This window comes from Dipodomys ordii, unplaced genomic scaffold (assembly GCF_000151885.1).
Source record: "Dipodomys ordii isolate 6190 unplaced genomic scaffold, Dord_2.0 Scaffold1000000616, whole genome shotgun sequence".
Classification (NCBI taxonomy): Eukaryota; Metazoa; Chordata; class Mammalia; order Rodentia; family Heteromyidae; genus Dipodomys; species Dipodomys ordii.
The window spans coordinates 306,609-326,438 of NW_012284233.1; the positions used below are offsets into that span (position 1 = coordinate 306,609).

Sequence of the window (19,830 nt, forward strand, 5' to 3'; positions counted from 1 at the left end):
TGCTGTATAAATCACAGAGGTTTCTGTCAAAGGATTTCCTACATTGGGTTTCATTTTGTGTGAGTGTTCCAATGCTGACTGAAGGGTGATTTCTGCTTGAAAGACATCCTCTAATTTTCACTAGACACTCTGTCATGTTGCCAGGTCTCTGAAACCTGTAGAGACATGACTTCTGACTAAATAGTTGTCTACATTTATTATATTCACTTTTTATCTCCTGTTTATATTCTTGGATGCACTGAGGACTGACTTCACAGTAAAAGTCATTGCATATTTCTTATATTTGTTAGTTTATTTTCTCCTATGAGAGTCATTTCTCTGATGAACACTGAGGTATGACTTCAAAGTAAGATTTTCTACATTGATATTATCCATAAGTTTTCATTCTTGCGTGTGCTCTATAAACACTCATCCATGCATGACTTCCTACTGAAGGACGTTTTTGATACTGTTACATTCATAAAGTTTCTCTCCTGTGTGTTTGCTGATGAAAATTCAAGTATGATTTCTTCTTGAAAAAAATTCCACATATTTTATTCATAAGATTTTTCTCTGTGTGCATTCAAGGTTGAACACTGAGGTATTCCTTCTATGTGAAAGACTGCACATTTGCTATAATCACAAGTCTTATATCCTGTTTGGGTTCTCTGATACAAGCTGATTTTTCTTCCAGGTGAAAGATTTTCCGTATTTAGCAAATTCCTAAGTTTTCTCATCTTTGTGTATTCTTTTATGCCTGCTGATCTGTGAACTCCATGTGAAGGACTTGCCACACTTGTTACATTCATATGGTTTCTCTCCTGTGTGTGTTCTCTGATGGACAGTAAGGTGTGACTTACATAGAAAATACTTTCCACATTTGGTACATTCATAAGGTTTCTCTCCTGTGTGTGTACTCTGATGAATAGTAAGGTCTGATTTCTGGGTAAAAGTCTTTGCACACACATTACATTTTTAAATTTTCTCTCCTGTGTGTGTTCTCTGATGATGACAAAGGTGTGTCCTCTGAGGAAAACACTTTCCACATTTGTTATGTTCATAAGGTTTTCCTCCTGTGTGTATTCTCTGATGGACAGTAAGGTGTAACTTACGTCTGATATACTTTCCACATTTGTTACATTCATAAGGTTTCTCTCCTGTGTGTGTTCTCTGATGGGCAGTAAGTTGTAACTTCTATCTGTAATACTTTCTACATTTTTTACATTCATAAAGTTTCTCTCCTGTGTGGGTTCTCTGATGGACACTAAGCTTTGACTTACATCTGAAATACTTTCCATATTCATTATATTTATAAGGTTTCTGTTCTGCGTCAGTTCTCTGATGCTTTCTGGGACCTAACTTCAGAGTGAAAATTTTCCTACATTCTTCATATTCATAGAGTTTCTCTTCTTGTGGTGTTTTAGGTTGGCAAGTAAGTTCTGACTTCTTAGAGATATATTTTGCACATTGCTTAAACTCATCAGGCTCCTCTGGATATTTCCTCTGAGGTTTTGTAAGGTGTAAATCCTTACTGATTGAACGCTTAATTCACTACATGTATGAGGATTCTTTCCTGTGTGTCTTTTCTGATTCATAGTTTCTGTAGACCTTAAGTGGAATGTTTTTCCGCATATAGTGCTCTCAGGTGATTTTCTCCCTCCCTGACAAATTTCTTGGGCAAGGAGTGAAGACTTAACATATTCTTCTCTATATTCATTATGGTTATAAGCTTGATCTTTGACACAAACCTAATTATGTGGAAAGAACATGGTCTCTGAGTTTAAAATCTTCCCTACTCCATATTCAAAATACTGACGCTTATTTGGACCCTCATAATTTTGACTAAAAGGCTCCAAATATCTAAGGGATTGTTTATCTATAGGTGACAGAACAGGCGTATATGCAGCAGGCATCTCACCAGACTCGCAATAGGGGAAAATGTTCTGATGTTGAATGAACTCTACAGTCCTCACCCTTAAGGAGTTCTCGTCATTCCTATTCAGCTCTGGCTTCTGTTCTGAGGCCAAGTTAGAAGTTGTTAGTAATCCACTCTTTGCTCCACTCTGTTACTATCCATGACAGATACTTCACACACACATTCATCTGAACCTTCCTGGTACGTTTTAATCAAATCCTCCATTTCTTGAACATCTAAAATGAGTCATGAAAAAAAGACAAAAACATAAATCAAATCCTTAATGTAAAGGTAAAGACATATTTCCCATACTGTTAGAGATTTTAAGATATTCAAATAGGTTTTGATTTATAGAGAGATATATTTTGTTATCCATGATGTATTGATTAAGAAACCAATACTAATATTTTATGATGGAAAATGTTTTTTCTGTTTCAGTTTTCTCGTCTTTTTCATATCAGAGGAATTATTTACACAAATTTCTAAACTATTTAGTGATAGCATGTTAGGCTACATACTGTCGTATTTAGTATTTTGGTTTTTTCTGAAATACTGGTTTTTTTAGGGTTATAATTGCTTTTTGTTTTTCGTGGGGGGGGTTCTGGTTGTGGGTCCTGAACTCTGGGCCTGGGCGCTGTTCCTTAGCCCTTCAGCTCAAGGCTAGCACGCTACCACTTGAGCCATAGCACCACTTTCGGCCTTTTTTTTCTGCTTATGTGGTGCTGAGGAATCGAACCCAGGGCCTCATGCATGCAAGGCAAGCGCTCTACCACTAAGCCACCTTCCCAACCCCTTTTCCCCCCTTAAAATAGTATATACAAGCCTTTTGCCAGTCACCTGAGGGTAAGGTTTTATACACCATCTCTTGAGTTCTAACTTACCACAATGAATTATCTTAAGTTATCTTAGTAATTTTAAAATTTGTTTCTCTCCTTTTTAAACAAAGTTTCATCAAAATTTATTCCTGCCCCTCAAACCTATGGAAGCCCAAAGATTCTCCAGCTCACCACCTAGTTAATCATTCTCTCTAGACTAAAACTTTGATTCTGCATCCCGGCCTCTCCCCACCTTATCTTTATCAGAGGATAGCAGTCTTGGCCTACTCATATCCTATATCTGCCTTGTCCTAGTTTCAAAGAAAATGAAATGTCATCTTTGACATTTCTAATTTTCTTTTTTTGTCAGAACAATTTGCACACAGAGAAAGAATTGCTAAATTTAACTTTATGGCCACACACAGTTCAGTATGTATCTGCATGCATTTTTGATTCACAAATCCAACCCAAAGAAACACCAAGTTCTCTGCAACACATGGGACTCGGGGGAATTAGGAATATTATTGGTCAGTACAGAGCAAGGTGAATTTAGCAACTCAGTTCTGGATCCAAGATCATTATGCAAGATGCTTTAACTCACCTGTGAAATTATTTTTTTATTGTGAAAATACTGTACAGAGGTGCTACAATTAATGGGCAAGATAATGAGTACATTTCTTATCAAGCATTGTTGCCTCCTCCTTTGTTTCCCGTTCCCATCCCTTCCCATCTCCCCACCGGCTCCCCTTCCCTAACCTCCCCCCCGTTCTTTCCCCCAACCCCAAAGTTGAAAAGTTCGTTTTTAGACATAACGACTTGTACATCTCATTTTTGCAATGGGTCCACCTATATCCCTATTTAAACGATGTGTTTTTTCCCTTTCCCTCCACAAATTATATCAACATAAAAATACAGTGCAGGCAGGGGTTATACCATGGGAGAGGGACATACAAAGGAACAATAAAATAATCTTATAAATATGTTAGAAACAATCGCATGAAAGAAAAAAATGAATACTTATCTTGGGTTGATTCCCCTAACTTCAACTTATCTGACCTTTTCTCCTTGACTCAGACATACACTAGTTATTGCAAAAATAGAAGCCATGGGGCCTATGTTTCTTTGGGCCTGCCTTACTTCACTTAATATAATTTTTTCCAAGTCTTTCCATTTCCTAACAAATGGGGCAATATCATTCTTTCTGATAAAGGCGTAGAATTCCATTGTGTATAGATACCACATTTTCTTATCCATTCTTCTACTGAGAGGCATCTGGGTTGGTCCCATATCTAAGCTATGGTAAATATACTAGTGCTGATAGCTTTAGTGTGGTCTTGTTTGTGATCATTTGGGTAAATGTCCAAAAGTGGGTTTGCTGGGCCATAGGGGAGTGTTATGTGGAATCATTTGAGGAACCTCCATACTGCTTTCCAAAGTGGTTGAATAGGTTTACACTCCCACCAAGAATGCAGTAATATTCCCTTCTCTCCGCATCTCCTCCAGCACCTGTTGTTATTAGACCTGCGAAATTCTAGTCTGAGGCTTCTCCCATATATGGCTCATCATCTTCCTCCAGCTTGACAATCAATTGAGGTTTAGGAACACAGTGCCCTGTTAATAAGAAAGAGTGGAGACCTATTGTTCATTCTGTGTCAAAATAGCTGTAAGATCTCAGATATTCTGTTTATCAAGTTGCTCCAAATCTTCTTTCTTATTTCACACTGGCTCCATGGTTGACTTTCCCCCAGCATTGGTTTAAACTTTGCAGGTTGTGTGGTTTGAACTCAGTTCTTTTTTTCCAGGCTAAGATTCTATTAGTTTGAGTCTAGCTCCACTTCCAGTTTATGAGTGCTTAATTTGAGATACGTGTTTCATGGAGACTTTAGTAGCATTACTGGCTTCAAAATGAAAGCCTCAGATTTCAGACTCCTAAGGAGCCTGGATTACAGGCGTGAACCACTGCACACACACACACCACACATATAAATACACATGTATTTATATAAATATATAATTTTATATATACATATATAAATACAAATGTATTTATAAATTATAAATTTTATAAATTTATATTATAAATTATATTATATATTCATAGAATAAATATATATTATATTATAATATAAAATATAAATTATAATTATAAATTTATAATTTATAAATACATTTGTATTTATATATGTATGTGTGTATAATTTTATGTATACAGATATAAATACATATGTACTTATATATGTATGTGTGTGTGTGTGTGTGTGTGTGTGTGTGTGCGTGCTAGATTGTATATCCACCCATGATAATCATCTCAATTTTGTGTAGTTTGGAACTTTTGTCAAACTGCTGATTCGAATTCTTGAAGAATGAGAATTAAATTGCTTTGGAATGTATATAATCCACCTGAAGCTTTCCTTAGAAACAAGTGACACTTCACAAAGACTGGAATCTTACATCTAAATAGCATTGAAAGTCCAATAAATATTCACATATCTACTAAAAACAAATCATTTCTGGGCACCAGTGGTTCACGCCTGTAATTCTAGCTACTCAGTAATCTGAGATCTGAAGATCATGGTACAAAGCCAGCCCTGGCAAGAAAGCTGTGAGACACTTATCTCCACCACACTTCCATCGTGAATCATGACTTGTATAGCTTACTTTCATCAATGCCTAATGACCTCCTAAGATCCACTTTTTTACCCTATTTCCTTCAAGTTCTCTGGCTTTCCCCCACCCTCCAGAAGATATTCATGTGAATAGACTATACATATTTAAACCTTTTTTGCTATTCCTGGGGCTTGAACTGGGGGCCAGTCCTGGGTACCATTCCTGATCTTGATTTGGTCAAGGCTACCACTCTATCACTTAAGCCCCAATGCCATTTCTTAATTTTTATGAGGAACTGAACTTAGGGCTTCATGTATGGTAGGCAAATACTCTACCACTTAGCCATATTCCCAACCCCAATGCATTTGTTTTTATTTCAAAGGTGTAGTAAGAAAATGGCTACATTTAATATTCTATAAATCACAATGGTAGATTACATTTCTTTGAGATCCATTGTAATTTCCCCTGTGTTTATTTCACTCATAAAATATTACAAATATATTTTTAAATTTTCTTGTATTTATCACGTATTTTTATTTCTCATATTGAGTTCTACAAATTTGTAGATTAAAGATATTATAATTGCATGGCCCTTTAAAGATGGATTCGCATACTTTGCTTTTCACCATAAAACTTTTATTATCAAATTGTATGATATGTCAGTTATTATCAATGGTCTGTATCTGTGGTCATATATTTTGGTCTGATGTTCATATCCTTACATATTATCGTTATTTGTATTTTTCATTATTAGTTTTTGCTTATGCTATCTTTTTTTAAATTTTTACTTCTCTCAGAAAGAGAAAAATAGAGAAAAAAATCTCGTGAGGACAACTAGAGAAAATACAGAGGGCCTATATCATCAACTATTATCAAGTTTTATGTAGTCAGGGACCAGGAAGCAGGCCAAGAAGTATGTATGGAGAGTAATTTAATTACATATAGTTACTCAGTCATCTATAACAGTTGAAGCTGTCTGTGAGAGCACACTATTTCATAAACACTGGTAAAAACTCTGCAACATAATCCAACATTACTAATAAAGAGGTGATCTCTGACAAGTTGCTGGCAAATGTTCATTTTCCATGACAAGTGACATTCTCAATGTCACTGAATCACATAACAAGTGTAACTACTTATTCTCACATCAGAAAAACTGGAAGCAAATCTTCCCTCAATTTAGACAGACTGTAACATGTTATAATCTACTCATTCTAAAAACCATCTTTTAAAAAAATTGTGACAATACCGTACAGAGGAGTTGCAATTACATGGGCAAGATAATGAGTACATTGTGAACCCCAAGATAAGTATTCAAGTGCTTTTTTTTCTTTCATGCAATTGTTTCTAACATATTTATAAGATGATTTCTATGTTGCTTTGTATGTCCCTCCCCCCATGGTATAACCCCTGCTTTCACTGTCTTTGATGTTGGTATAATTTGCGGAGGGGAAGGGTAAAAACAAACCTTTACCTAGGGATACAGGTGGACTCATTGCAACAATAAGATGTACAAGTTGTTTTCTCGAAAATCCAACTCTAAAAATCATCTTTATCTGATTTAGAAACATGTTCCTAAAGCAGAATCACTTTTTCTGTTTTTAAATCGTAGACACCCTAAGCTTGCTAAAATGGAATTTGGAAAATGAGAAATAAAAAGCAACTCACCACAGATCCTCTCATTCTTTCTTGTTGTTGATAATGAACAGAAGATTCTGGAAGCCTGGCTTAGAGAAAAGGCAACTGACATAGTCAGGAAAGAACCTGTGTGATTATGCTCCAGATTTTTCTGCTGAAAACATATATGGAGTGAAAAAACACAAAAGCCTTCTTATGGGACAAGAATCTTTTATATCTCAAGTAGAGTATGAAATACTCACCTGAAGTTGACTCCACAGTCCATTAGTTGCTAAACAGACAGTATAAAAGCAATTCATTTCTAGGTTAATACACACACAAAACATTAAAACTAAGGTTCCTAAAAATAATTGAATAATTGAAATAAAAATCCACACCTTCAATAACACTAGTTATTAATACTTAGGGTTGTATGAATTATTTTTCTATTCGTTAAAATGGATTCTAGGACTCCATTGAGCTTTTGTACTCTATCTTATTCATTGACATATTTAAATTTCATGGAGAGCATATAGGTTATAACTCAATACTTTTCACCCGTAATTATACAGGAAAATTTATACAATACATTTTACTTGCATAATATTTCAGTAGTGGTTTTCAAATGAAATACTTCCCTGTATCCAAATACTCAGAGTACCCTTGTGCAATGACTTGAAATTTGCCTTTTAACCTGCTTCACATAATCAGTAAAGATTATGTAAATAGAGGTGTGAGAAGTCCCTAATGCTTACTTCTTAAACAATCATATGAAGAATTGTGGCCATCCTGATGAAGATAAAGGACTCAATAAAGATGTAACATGAAATACTACTCATAGGATTTACACTGTCCCAACCAACAACCACAGCCAAAGAACCAGAAGATTAAAATCTTAAGTTATACCAATAATACTAACATAAAATTCCAAGCTGATGACACGCCAAAATGCAGACCAATAAAAATTTTAAAATTACATACCTATATACTTTTCCTTGTATTTGTTGGTTGGCTTATTAAACAGGAAATGCTACTATCCATCCACACAGTTTTTTTTTAAAACAACTGCATGGAATGGATACTCTTTATATAAAATAAAATGAACTCCATAGTGATATGCATGAAAAATGAAAATCTACTCTATAAATTTCACTTAGGTCCTTTCTTCTAAGAAACACACTAGGAATCATTTAAAAGCAACATCTGCAAATTCATATTGAGTTTTTCCACATCACAAGAATGTTTTCTCTAAAAACTTACAAAGAAATTTTATTTTTTGGATCAGTCGTGGGGCTTGAACTCTGGGCTTGGGCGCTGTCCCTGTGCTCTTCAGCTCAAGACGAGCGCTCTACCACTTCAGCCACAGCACCACTTCCAGTTTTCTAGTGGTTTTATTGGAGATAAGAGTCTCACGGAATTTTCTCCCTGGGCTGGCTTTGAACCGTGATCCTCAGATCTCAGCCTCCTCAGTAGCTAGGATTACAGGTGTGAGCCACCGGTGCCCAGCACAAAGTAATTATTATACACTAATTATCCATATTCAAATACTCAAGACCAGGAGTGTTGTAGATTTCAGGATGGGATATTTTCTTTTTGTTTTCAGATTTGGACTACTCTCCTTAAAATTTAAAGTGTTTTTTCATATTATTTTATTAGAAATATAATGTGTATTTAAAAGAGTTTATTGTAATTGGGCTGAGTTGGCTTATGATTTTAATGTTAGCTACTCAGAAGTTTGATTTCTGAGCACCACAGATTGAAACCAGCTGGGGCAGGAAAATCTAAGTGACTCTGATCTCCAATAAACTACTAAAAATACCTGGAGGTGGAGATGTCGCTCAAATGGTAGAACATTAGGCTGGAAAAAAGAAGCTCAGGGTCAGTGTCCAGGGCTTGAGCCCAGGAACCAGGATTAGCACACAAAAAAGTGCATTGTAGTGTATTTAAATTCTACTGAACAATTGTTTTGGAATACCTATTTCAACAATTTCTCATTTTAAGTGATGTAAAATAGGCTCAATATTCTAGTGGAGAAGTGATAACTGGTCAAGAACAAATAAACTGGGGAATATCCATGCTAGTAACATTTTAATCTAGGAAAATCCATAGGAAGTGCAAAGGATAAAAGGGATCAATATGTTTCACTAAGATATTTTAAAGGAATGTTCAAGCTTCATTGACTTCAATTCCCATTAAGAAATTCTTAAGTGAATTAATACTTCTTTGAGCAGATTGACACAAAATGGAGAACACTAGCTAATACTTTGTTACATCTTCCATCTACAAAACATACAACTTTGAGCAAAACAAAGTACCTCAAGTTTCCTTCTGTAACAGTCTGTGACCAACACTTTCTCAACTGCAGGTAAAAAAACAACACTTTAAGGCTACTATCAGTATATCCACAGGTGAGACATTTGAGAGATCATGTACAAGAATTGATAGTGTGAACAGGCTGAATAAACTAGTAAGAACAGAGATAGATACTTTCAGTTGTGACAATTATTCCTCTCCTCCACAAACCACAACCCCATGTCCCTTCTGAGAGCTAGGTTCTGTCTGATTCCTCAGGCAAGTTCATTTCCCCTCCTACTAGTTAGTGTTAAATTTCCAACAGCAGCTAGTGATTGGGATTGTTAGAGGAAAGTGTACACCTGAGCCTTGTGCTCTAGGAAGTAGATTCAATTTTTGCTTAAGGCAAGAAAGTTGAAAACATTTTGTCCTTCCTTTGCCTTTCTGCCTCTGCTCTGTATGGCTTGTCAAAGTTGACAAGGTATCCTCCTTCAAACATTGCTACGCTTCATTGCTTAACAGAAAGAGGAAAAAAACAGGACTATCACACACTACTGTAATATCTCATGTAGACCTGTTCCTACAAAGAAGGTCTTGTACAAACACGTGTGAACTAAAGGCAGGAGGGGTAAGAAATCTAACAAGGGAGGCACAGAACAGAGATACCTCGACATAAACAACACAGAAACCCAAAATACAAATGCCATATAAATGGAGTCAAAACAGGCCCACACTTCACAATTTCACTAAAAATGTTACCATGCTCATCTTCCTCCTGGGCAAAGTTTAATAAAGTCACATGGGTTACGAGCAGTGTTTCATAGTCATGGAAATAGAAATGCACAGTTCCTTGTTTTTCTTATTCGAGAGAACTACCCAACTTCTGTCAGAGCTTTGTGAGCCAGTTTCTGGCACCTGGAGGCACAAGTGCTTTGGCAGCACAAACTCTTGAACCCTGAACAAATCATCAGCCCCATACTGGAGGAATATGTGGAGGACAGACTCCTTCTTGGGTTCTGCATCCAGCTCGCAATTTCTACCTGCCATTGGTTCTGCAGTCTGAGATCCCTTCATGTTACACCTCCCAAGCTCCACTGAAGAGAAAACTTCCAGCAGCAAGGCAACGGGAAAGGAACTGGAATTTACAGGCTGAAAATACCCAAATGGGGTGGGGAGGCACATGTGCAGAAGGATCGTTGCCCTGCTTTTTAAAAAGAAAAAAAGAAAAACAAAACAAAACAAAAAACAAACTATGCACTTTCAAAGGATCTGTGCTGCAATACAGACTAAAATGTCCACAATGCACTGTGCCACCCTGGAGGAGGTGGGCTTCCACAAGTGCTAGACCCTAGTTCCCAGGACTGCATAGATGCATGGGGACCTTTTTCTCCCAAATGTGGGAACATAGGTGAGCTTTTTTTTCATGAAAAGCATTGTGTGCCTCCTGAAACATTGTTAGACCACTCAAAAAATGGAAATGTATTGGAAGCATGAGATAAGTTGGCTTTTTAATTTTTAGTTCTATTAATATAATTGAGGTTATGAGACTCTTGTGTGTTTATTTTTAACAGATAGTTTCTGTTGAATGTAAATTTTGTCTGTTCGTTACATTTTGTCATGGCCCTCTGGTCACTATAAAAAGATATTTGCAGCCACTAAACGGATTGTTGAATCATTTTCCATGCTCTAATATATACACAGCAATAAAGTAGCAGAATTGCGTGGTAGATATACTGCATAATCCTTGCACCAATTTAGATTTATAAAAAATCTAAACATTTCCCAGAAATGCCCAAATCCCATCTCTGAAACATTCAGGAGTTTTTGGCTATTTCCAAAATTTTCCCTTTTTAAATTTTTTTCTTTTCTTTTCGTTGTTGTTTGTGTAGCTTGAACTTGGGTTGTCAGTATGATCATTTCTTTAATAATTTTTTCAGCTAGGTAGTGAAAAGCATCCTGTGTGGGGTGGGAGGAGCGGTCTTACATCATGGTACATCACTACCATTGCTGTTCAAAGACATAGTGGTTTGGGGAGATCCGGGGGAATGTGGGTGGGTGTGCAAGATTGAAGTGAAGGGTAGGTCAATGTGAAGCTTGATGGCTTTCCATCTGTTTTGCATGCCGTACTTGGTTTGAATTCCTACCTCGTCTATAATCCTAGGAGTTCCTCTCAGTAACTCAGTTACCTCAAACTTGTCTGCCCAGATGTTACCCATTAGACTTTGGAATAAGTCTATTATCTCAGGTCCTGCATGTGGGAGCAGTCACGGGCCTCTTCTAGAAAGCAGGCTTGTGCCATGAGCTCTGGCATTTGCAACACAGTCAGGAATAGTCAGGCATCATTGGGACAATAGAGTTCCTTTACTTATAATGCAGCTTTGACAGAGAATTCCTAAATTCTTCATGACAAGTTCTCTCAAAATATATGTGTAAACCTAATCTATACAGGTACAGTGGTACACCTATAGTCCAGCAACTTGTAAGGCTGCAAGGATCATTCAAGCTCAGGAGATGAAGGCCATTCTGGGTAACATAGGAAGATTGAGTCTCAAAGCAACACAAGTGCAGCATTTCCCTACCAGAAGTTCCTGGTTTGATCCTCAGTACTAGAGAAAAAAACTAACCCAAACATAGCATTGTTTACTAATAATACATCACTTTTAATGCTGAGTGTACTATTTCCAATTTTCCTTTCTAATCATCAAATATGAATCTTCAATTTTATGAAACTGCTAGATGACAGTAGAGGAAGAACATGCTTAGTTTCTTAGCTCTGGGTAGAACCATGGGATTAGAAAACAATTTTCAGGCATTTCTAACCTCGTTCCAATGACATGGAGGATATGTTGCCAGTGCTCATTGATTTTGGTAAGCTTGTCATCATCTTGACAAGTCTCATATTGCTGTTGTCCTTATCAACTGCTATCCCATTTGCTTCAACTGGGACTTGATTGCACTGAGGAAGATACTTTCCTTAATACACTCCTGCAAGAGGAATTTAAAACAGGACGCTACATTATTCTGCCAATTACTTTTTTCTTTTTTTTCAATTCCAGCCCCCAAAATGCATTTCTTCTTTACCAAAAATATATGCATGCCTCTTTTTTTTGTAATTGAAAAATTCTAATCATACTATGACTTAAATCAATTTTACAGGAAGGGGCTAAAAACTCAAGCAAGACCATGTAAGCATATTTACGATGTGTTTTTTTAAATTTTTATTTATTTTTATTGTGAAAATACTGTACAGAGCGGTTACAATTACATGGGAAAGATAATGAATACATTTCTTATCAAGCAATGTAGCTTCCTCCTTTGTTTTCCCTTCCCAACCCTTCCCATCCTCCCCCACTCCCCCCACTCAATCTTCCCCTCCACCAAAGTTGTAAACTTGTTACTTTCTTAATGCAACAGCCTCTCTAATATCTCTACATTCTAACTTACTTGAGATCCTACAAATGGATGGAACTCAGTTGCATTAACTATATGAACAACAGTCTTGTTACTTACATCACATCTGGGTCCTAGTGACCACCTAAACGTAGCAAATTCATTGTAGTTTACCTCTGCCTTTGGTGGTAGCTAGAATCCTTCACATGTCTGAGACATCAAGATACTTCAGGATACACAATTCCCCTGCTCCTAACAGATTTTCCAAACCAGAGAAAGCAACTGCTCTCAATACATGCCCACCTACAAAGGGGTCACACTTTTCACCTCTTTGGACTCTTTTCTTTCCCTCAGATAGATGAAAAGTGGTTCTAAAAATTCCTCAGTTCTTACAGGAAACACCTATATAACGGATTTTCACCAGTGGGAATAGGGTTCTAACTATGTCCACCTGAGAATGCCTGCTGGCTCACTTTCTGAAATGTCACAACCTCTTCTTCAATGCTGGAGTCTGTTGTCTGTAGAACTGATTTCCATCTGGCACCAGGTATTTACATAGCTCCTTGTTTTCATCATTTAATTGAATCCATGTATTGAGTCTGTCTTCAATCTCTACTTTCTTGATAGTCATGTGCCTATAAAAATGTATTTGGCTGCTAAACATAGTCAACATACCATTCCCTCTTAAGAAAGGGCTGTGAATTTTATTTATTTTAGTCAGTATCATTAAGGATTTTAATATCTGTTTTTTTCTGTTATGAGCCTCAGGTTAGCATTCTCAAGGGTTGGTGATGTAACACCTGTAGAAGTGCAACAAAACTGACTTTTACTCATTGTAGATCTATTACTATCACGTTATATCAAACATGACAAATAAGAAAGTCTGAATATATTAAACACCACATAAATTTCTTCTGTTTTCATTCCTTTGGATATTGAGTTTTGAATGTTGATAACCTGCTAATTTAATTCTGACCCAACCCTTTCCCCTTTTCAAGTATTCAAAAACTTACATTGTTAAGACAAATTTTCCTCTCATTTGATTTATGTATAATCCTCATCATGCTGTATATCAAGTATTTGTAATACAATGCACCAAGAATAATAGAGCCATATACATGATAGAGTATTGAAAGAAAAGAATGAAAAACCTAAACCAATGTCCACCAATCACTTGATTCCACACTTCACATTGTACAGTATAGCTTTTGCATGGAAATCATAGAAATGTCAACCCAATCTAGTCTACTCTATACAGGGAGATGCAAAATATCCTAGGTGTCTTTACTTACAAGCAACTCTACGAAGCAGGCTTCAGCACAGAATCATTCTCCTCCTAAGTTTAAATGAGTTAGTCTAATAAATTTGAGAATAAATAATGCAAACAACCAAAGGAATTCTGAAATCCTAAAAATCTTGAAATACATTTAGTTAAAAAGGGGCTCCAGGAGGAAAGCAGCACTCTCACAGGTAGTCCCACTATGTGTCTCTGACCAAAAGAAGATCTAGGGGCACAGCCACACTTCACCTGAAGAGATCCACTCCAATCAAACCCTAATTATGTTGACTTTTCCTGCTACAAGAGGATGATCCTAGTAGGCAAATAAGGAAAGCAAAAAGAGATATAGTGAACCTACCCTTGAGGTGCTCCTGCACCACAGGGCTTGGTGTGCCAGGATTTCCCAGCTGCATGCAGCCAGCCACAAGGCTTCCCACTGCCTCTGCTGCAACAAGCATGGCCCCCGCTGCCCACACCAGCCCACCAAACCAAGACCCACCCAATCCTTCTTGTGGAAGGACTCACCATGCTGCAGAGGAAATCCTTAAGCTGCAGCAGATGCCACCCCCAACCAGGACCTGCAAACACCCACACCCAACTCCTTCCTGGCAGCCATAGCATAGCCATAGCATAGGTTGAGTGCACTACCAGCTACAGACCTTGTGAGTTACCCAATTGGGTCCAATCCCTGGAGGTGGCAATTCTCTGTGGGATCCCAAAGGCCTCTGACACAAGCCCCATTCCAAAATAGAGGGATGATATCAGAGCCCAAAATGGACATAAGCTCCATTCCCAAGCCTCCCAAGGCTAACTGAGAAAGCCTGGGAACACAGTTCCAGGCCTGCGATAGCAGTCTACAACCCTGAAACCCCCAAACTCCCTGCCACCAGTAGGCACACTCCCTCATCAAAAGGCCATATGTTCACAATCAAACCACAAGGAAAGTGGACTTTTGTAAGGCATACAAGGTTCTATCAGGAATCAGCTTTGAGGACTACGCAGAGACTCAAGCTCCCACAAACAACCCGAAAAACCCACTCTTTAGGATTTTTTCTTTGATTTTGTTTTGTGTGTTTGTTTTTATGTTTTATCATTTGCTGTTTGTTTTATTTCTATGTATTACTTTTATGTATTGTATTTTAGGATTTGCAATTTCACTTACATCTTAGATTTTTCATTAGTATTTTGTGTTTTCTTCCACTTTCCAATTTCTTAATTTGTATGTTTTCCTCTCACTCTCCCCTTTTTATTTCCTTCCACATTATATTACTACTCCATCAGAGCTACCCTGTCTAGTTCTATACAAAAAGTAAGGCCTCCTTCTATGTGTGCAAACAATAATTACAGGAGTTATCTTAGATTAAGTGACTTTACAATAATATCTGAATAAAACTTTTTCTAATGTTAGCAACTCTCCCAAATATACTTATATATAATTCTTTCCTTATCTTCATCTAGATCCCTAAGCTATTCTCTACATAACCTTTCTTTGAGTTATTTTGTTCCTTACGCTCGGAAACAAGGTCTCTATTCTCCAACTACTACAAATACATCTCCTCTAAGCTGTTTTTACCCCACTACTATCATTATACTCAATTTCTCTTCTGAACTTAACTTTATATGTCTCCAATCCTAGCCCTCCTCTTCTCAATGTTCTCCAGTCCATAGATCCCTGTTTATATCTGATTCAATTTACAATTGGTTCTTTTTTGGCCATAAAATTGGTTCTACTTGATTATTTTGAGTACAAGGGACCCATCTTGTTAACTCTAAGGGTCAGACTATTTAACAGCCCAACCCAGATTGTCTCAAAAGTTACAATTGTACATAGTCTCATCCTCTGAGCCACAACATCCCTCTCCAACCAAAGAAAAAGAGAACTAAATAGAAAAAACCCCACACATAGCTCTGATACCCTCAGATCTATACATCTACAAGACACCCAGTTGGCTCCAATCCTAAAAGACTGTTCTCTTGTCGACCAGTGTGGTTCTTGTCTCCAAATGGGTAGACCTAACTGCAGAAACACAAGAAATATGTCCAATCAACTAAACGCTACACCACCTTCAAATCAACAAGCTACAGAGCAGTCCCAGAACAACCTAGAGGATAATGCTCAAGGTAGTTTAAAAACATGGCTGGTTGGGCTGGGTAGGTGGCTCAGTGCTAGAGTGCTTGCCTTGCATGCATGAGGCCCTGGGATTGATTCCTCAGCACCACAAAAGAAAAAAAGAATAAAAAGCTGGAAGTGGTGCTGTGGCACAAGTGGTAGAGCATTAGTCTTTAGCTGAAGAGCTGAGGGATATTGCCCAGGCCCAGAGTTCAGGCCCCACTATCAGACCCCCCCCAAAAAAGCATGGCTAGTAAATATGCTGAATGAAAAATTGAACACCCTTGATAGGCTATAAGAGAACATGATGAGGTCGACCAGAAGCTAATAGATTACTTCATTGCATCCACAAATGAAAGGATAAAGGAACTCCAGCAGAGGGAAAAAGATTCTAATGAAAAGATAGAAACCCTGATAAAGGAGTGGAAAGAGAAGTCTGCAAGCCAACTCCAGGAGGTAAGGCAATCTATTCAAGAATTAAAAGAAAACCTTAATAAGAGCTGGCCACCATTAAGTAAGACCAGCAAGAAGGAGCTAAACAGTAAAGTAAAAAACCTTGAAAGCAGAATGGAGAAGGCAGAAGAAAGATTCTTGGAGGCCAAAGAGTTTAGATTCCATAGAGAAAGAGGACACAGATATTCATAACAAAACCAAGAATCATGACAGATCACTGCAGTAAATAGAGGATACACTCAGAAAGCCTAATTAGAGATTATTAGGTATACAAGTGGGCCCAGAGAAGGAAGCCAATGGACTAGGAAATATACTCAGCAGAATCCTAGCAGAGAACTTCCCAAATATATGATAGGACAGTCCCATCTAGATAGAAGTTTTTAGAACCACAACTAGACCAGACAAGAACAGGTCATCCCACTACCATATGATAATCTATACCAAATATATACCAACTAAGGAAGGAATTCTTACAGATACCAGTGAGAAGAGAATAATCACATATAAAGGTAACCCAATCAGAATTACCTCAGACTTCTCAGCAGACACCATAAATGCAAAGATGGCCTGGAAAGTGGTATGCCATGCCCTAAGACAAATAACTACCAACCAAGAATATTCTACATAAGTAAGCTCTCATGCACAGCAGAAGGACAATAAAAACCTTCCAGATCAAGGAAAATCTGAAGCAATATTTTGCTACAAAACCAGTTCTACAAAAAATCCTCAAAGACATTCAACACAAAGAAAACAAACAAAAACAGGTTATAGCCAATGAAGCAGTCCACAAACAGAAAACTATGTAATAACAACAAGAATAGACAAGGCACAGCTCCCCACCCCCAAATTATTAATGGACTTAACTCGCTAATTAAATGACATAGATTTTCCAGTTGGATCAAAAATCAAGAACCGTCTATCTGCTGTTTTCAAGAGACAGACCATGTCCATAAAAATAAACATATTCTGAAAGTGAAAGGCTGGAATAAAATCTACCAAGCAAACAGCCCCTATAAACATGACGGAATTGCAATTCTCATACCAGATGAAATAGACTTCAAATTAAAATCAATGCGAAGAGACAAAAAAGTCACTACATACTAATTAATAGATCTCTCCTTCAGGAGGATTTTACGATTCTAAATATCTACTCATCATATAACAGAGCACCTAAATTTATCCAAGAAATACTACTTTTCCTTAAATGACACATAGATCCAAAAAACAATTATTGTTGTGGACTTTAACACACCACGACCCCGCTAGATAGATCAACCCAGCAAAAACTCAACAGAAAAACCTCATCTTAACATCTGCATAAATCAATTAGACAATATTTACCAAATATTTTACCCCACAGCATCAGATTACACCTTCTTCTCAACAGCACATGGAACTTTCTGGGAAATAGACCACATTCTAGGCCACAAAGAAAATTTGTCCAATTTCAGAAACATTGAAATTATGCTCTGCATTCTTTCAGACTACAGGGAATAAAATTAGAATTCAACACCAGAAGCCACCAAAGGAAGTCCTTCCACACATGAAGGCTGAACAGTGCACTGTTGAACCACCTATGGGTCATGGAAGAGATTCAAAAGAAAATTCAAATGTTCATGATAGTTAACAAAAATCAACACACAAACTCTCAGCTCCTCCGGGAAACAGAATAGCAGTACTCAGAGGCAAGTTTCTAGCTCTGAGTTCCTACGTTAACAAATTGGAGAGATCTTAAACCAATTTAATGAGGCAATTAAAGCTCCTTGAAAAAGAGCAACAAGCTAAACCCCCAAACAGTAGATGGAAACAAAGAATTAAAATTTAATCAGAATTAAATGAATTAGAGTTCAAAATCACTCTATGAAAAGAATCAACAAGACAGAGATGGTTATTTGAAAAAATTACTAAAATTGAAAGACCCTTAGTAAATCTTACCAGGAAAAAATAGAACACACCCAAATAAATAAACTAAGAGATGAGAATAGAAACATCACTAGAGAAAAAACCATGAGTCAGAATATAATAAGGAGATACTTCTCAAATCTTTATGCTAATAAGTTCAAGAATCTGAAAAATATGGATGATTTTTAGCACTTATTAACATCCCCAAAATAAACCAAGATGACTTAAACAACTTAATAGACCCATATCAAGCATTGAAATAGAAACTACAATAAAAGTCCTCTCACCCAAGAAAAGCCCAGGACCAGATGTATTTACAGTGGAATTCTACAAAGCCTTCAAAGCTGACCTCACACCAATACTTCTGCAACTCTTCAATGAAGATGAAAACGAAGTGCACTACAAAACCTTTTTGCATGAATCCAGCATAACCCTCATTCACAAACCTGTCAGGGACTCATCAAAGAAAGAGAAGTATATACCCATTTCTCTGATATATATATATATATATATATATATATATATATATATATACACACACACACACACACACACATATATATATATATATATATATATATATGAATTCTATGCCTCCATCAGAAAAGATTATGTTGCCCCATTTGTTAGGAAATGAAAAGACTTGGAAAATATTATATTCCATATAAGATGATGTTAAGAGAACTGAACACAAGAAAGGGACACAAGTGTTTTCATATAAGATGATGTTAAGAGATCTGAACACAAGAAAGGGACACAAGTGTTTTTGTTGTATGTTCTTTCCCATGGTAAAACCCCTGTTTTCACTGGATCTGATTCCAGTGTCCTGCATCTTGTATATATATTTTGTCATTTGTGCTGGGGAAGGTATATAATAAAATACTTAAATAAGGATACAGGTAGTACAAGAAACTATGTTGAAAATGAACTTTACAATTTTAGGGTGGGGCGGGAGGAGTTGGGGAAGTGGTGAGGAAGGGATAGTAAAGGAAAATCAAAGGAGGATGTAACAATGCTCAATAGGAAATGTACTCATTACACTACTCATGTAACTATCTCCCCTCCATACCCTGTTTTTACATTTAAAAATATATAGGAAAAAATAGAATGGAAGAATCCTCTTCATTAAATAGTGCTAGCAAAATTGATTAAAAACTTCAAAAACTAAAGCTAGATCCTTACATAACACCTTGCAGCAGAAGCACCTCCAAATGAGTTAAAGACCTGGAAGCAAAAGCTCACAGCATAAAAACATTACAGGATGGAACATGAGAAACTCTAGGGTTCCTTGCCACAGGTTGAATTTTCTCATACAGACACAGAAACATAAGAAATCAAAGAAAGATTGTACAAATGGTATTTCATGAAACCACATATTTTCTTCATGTTAAAGGACATAGCCATCAAGATCAATATTAAGCCCACAAATTGGGTGAAGATCTTCAGTAGCCATACAACAGACAAGGGCTTC

At 36.9% G+C, this 19,830-nt stretch overlaps 1 pseudogene; it reads right to left on the bottom strand.

The window, feature by feature from the left end:
* Positions 1-702: 702 nt before the first annotated feature.
* LOC106002761 lies at positions 703-14,352 on the bottom strand (annotated as a pseudogene).
* Between the last annotated feature and the right edge of the window lie 5,478 nt (positions 14,353-19,830).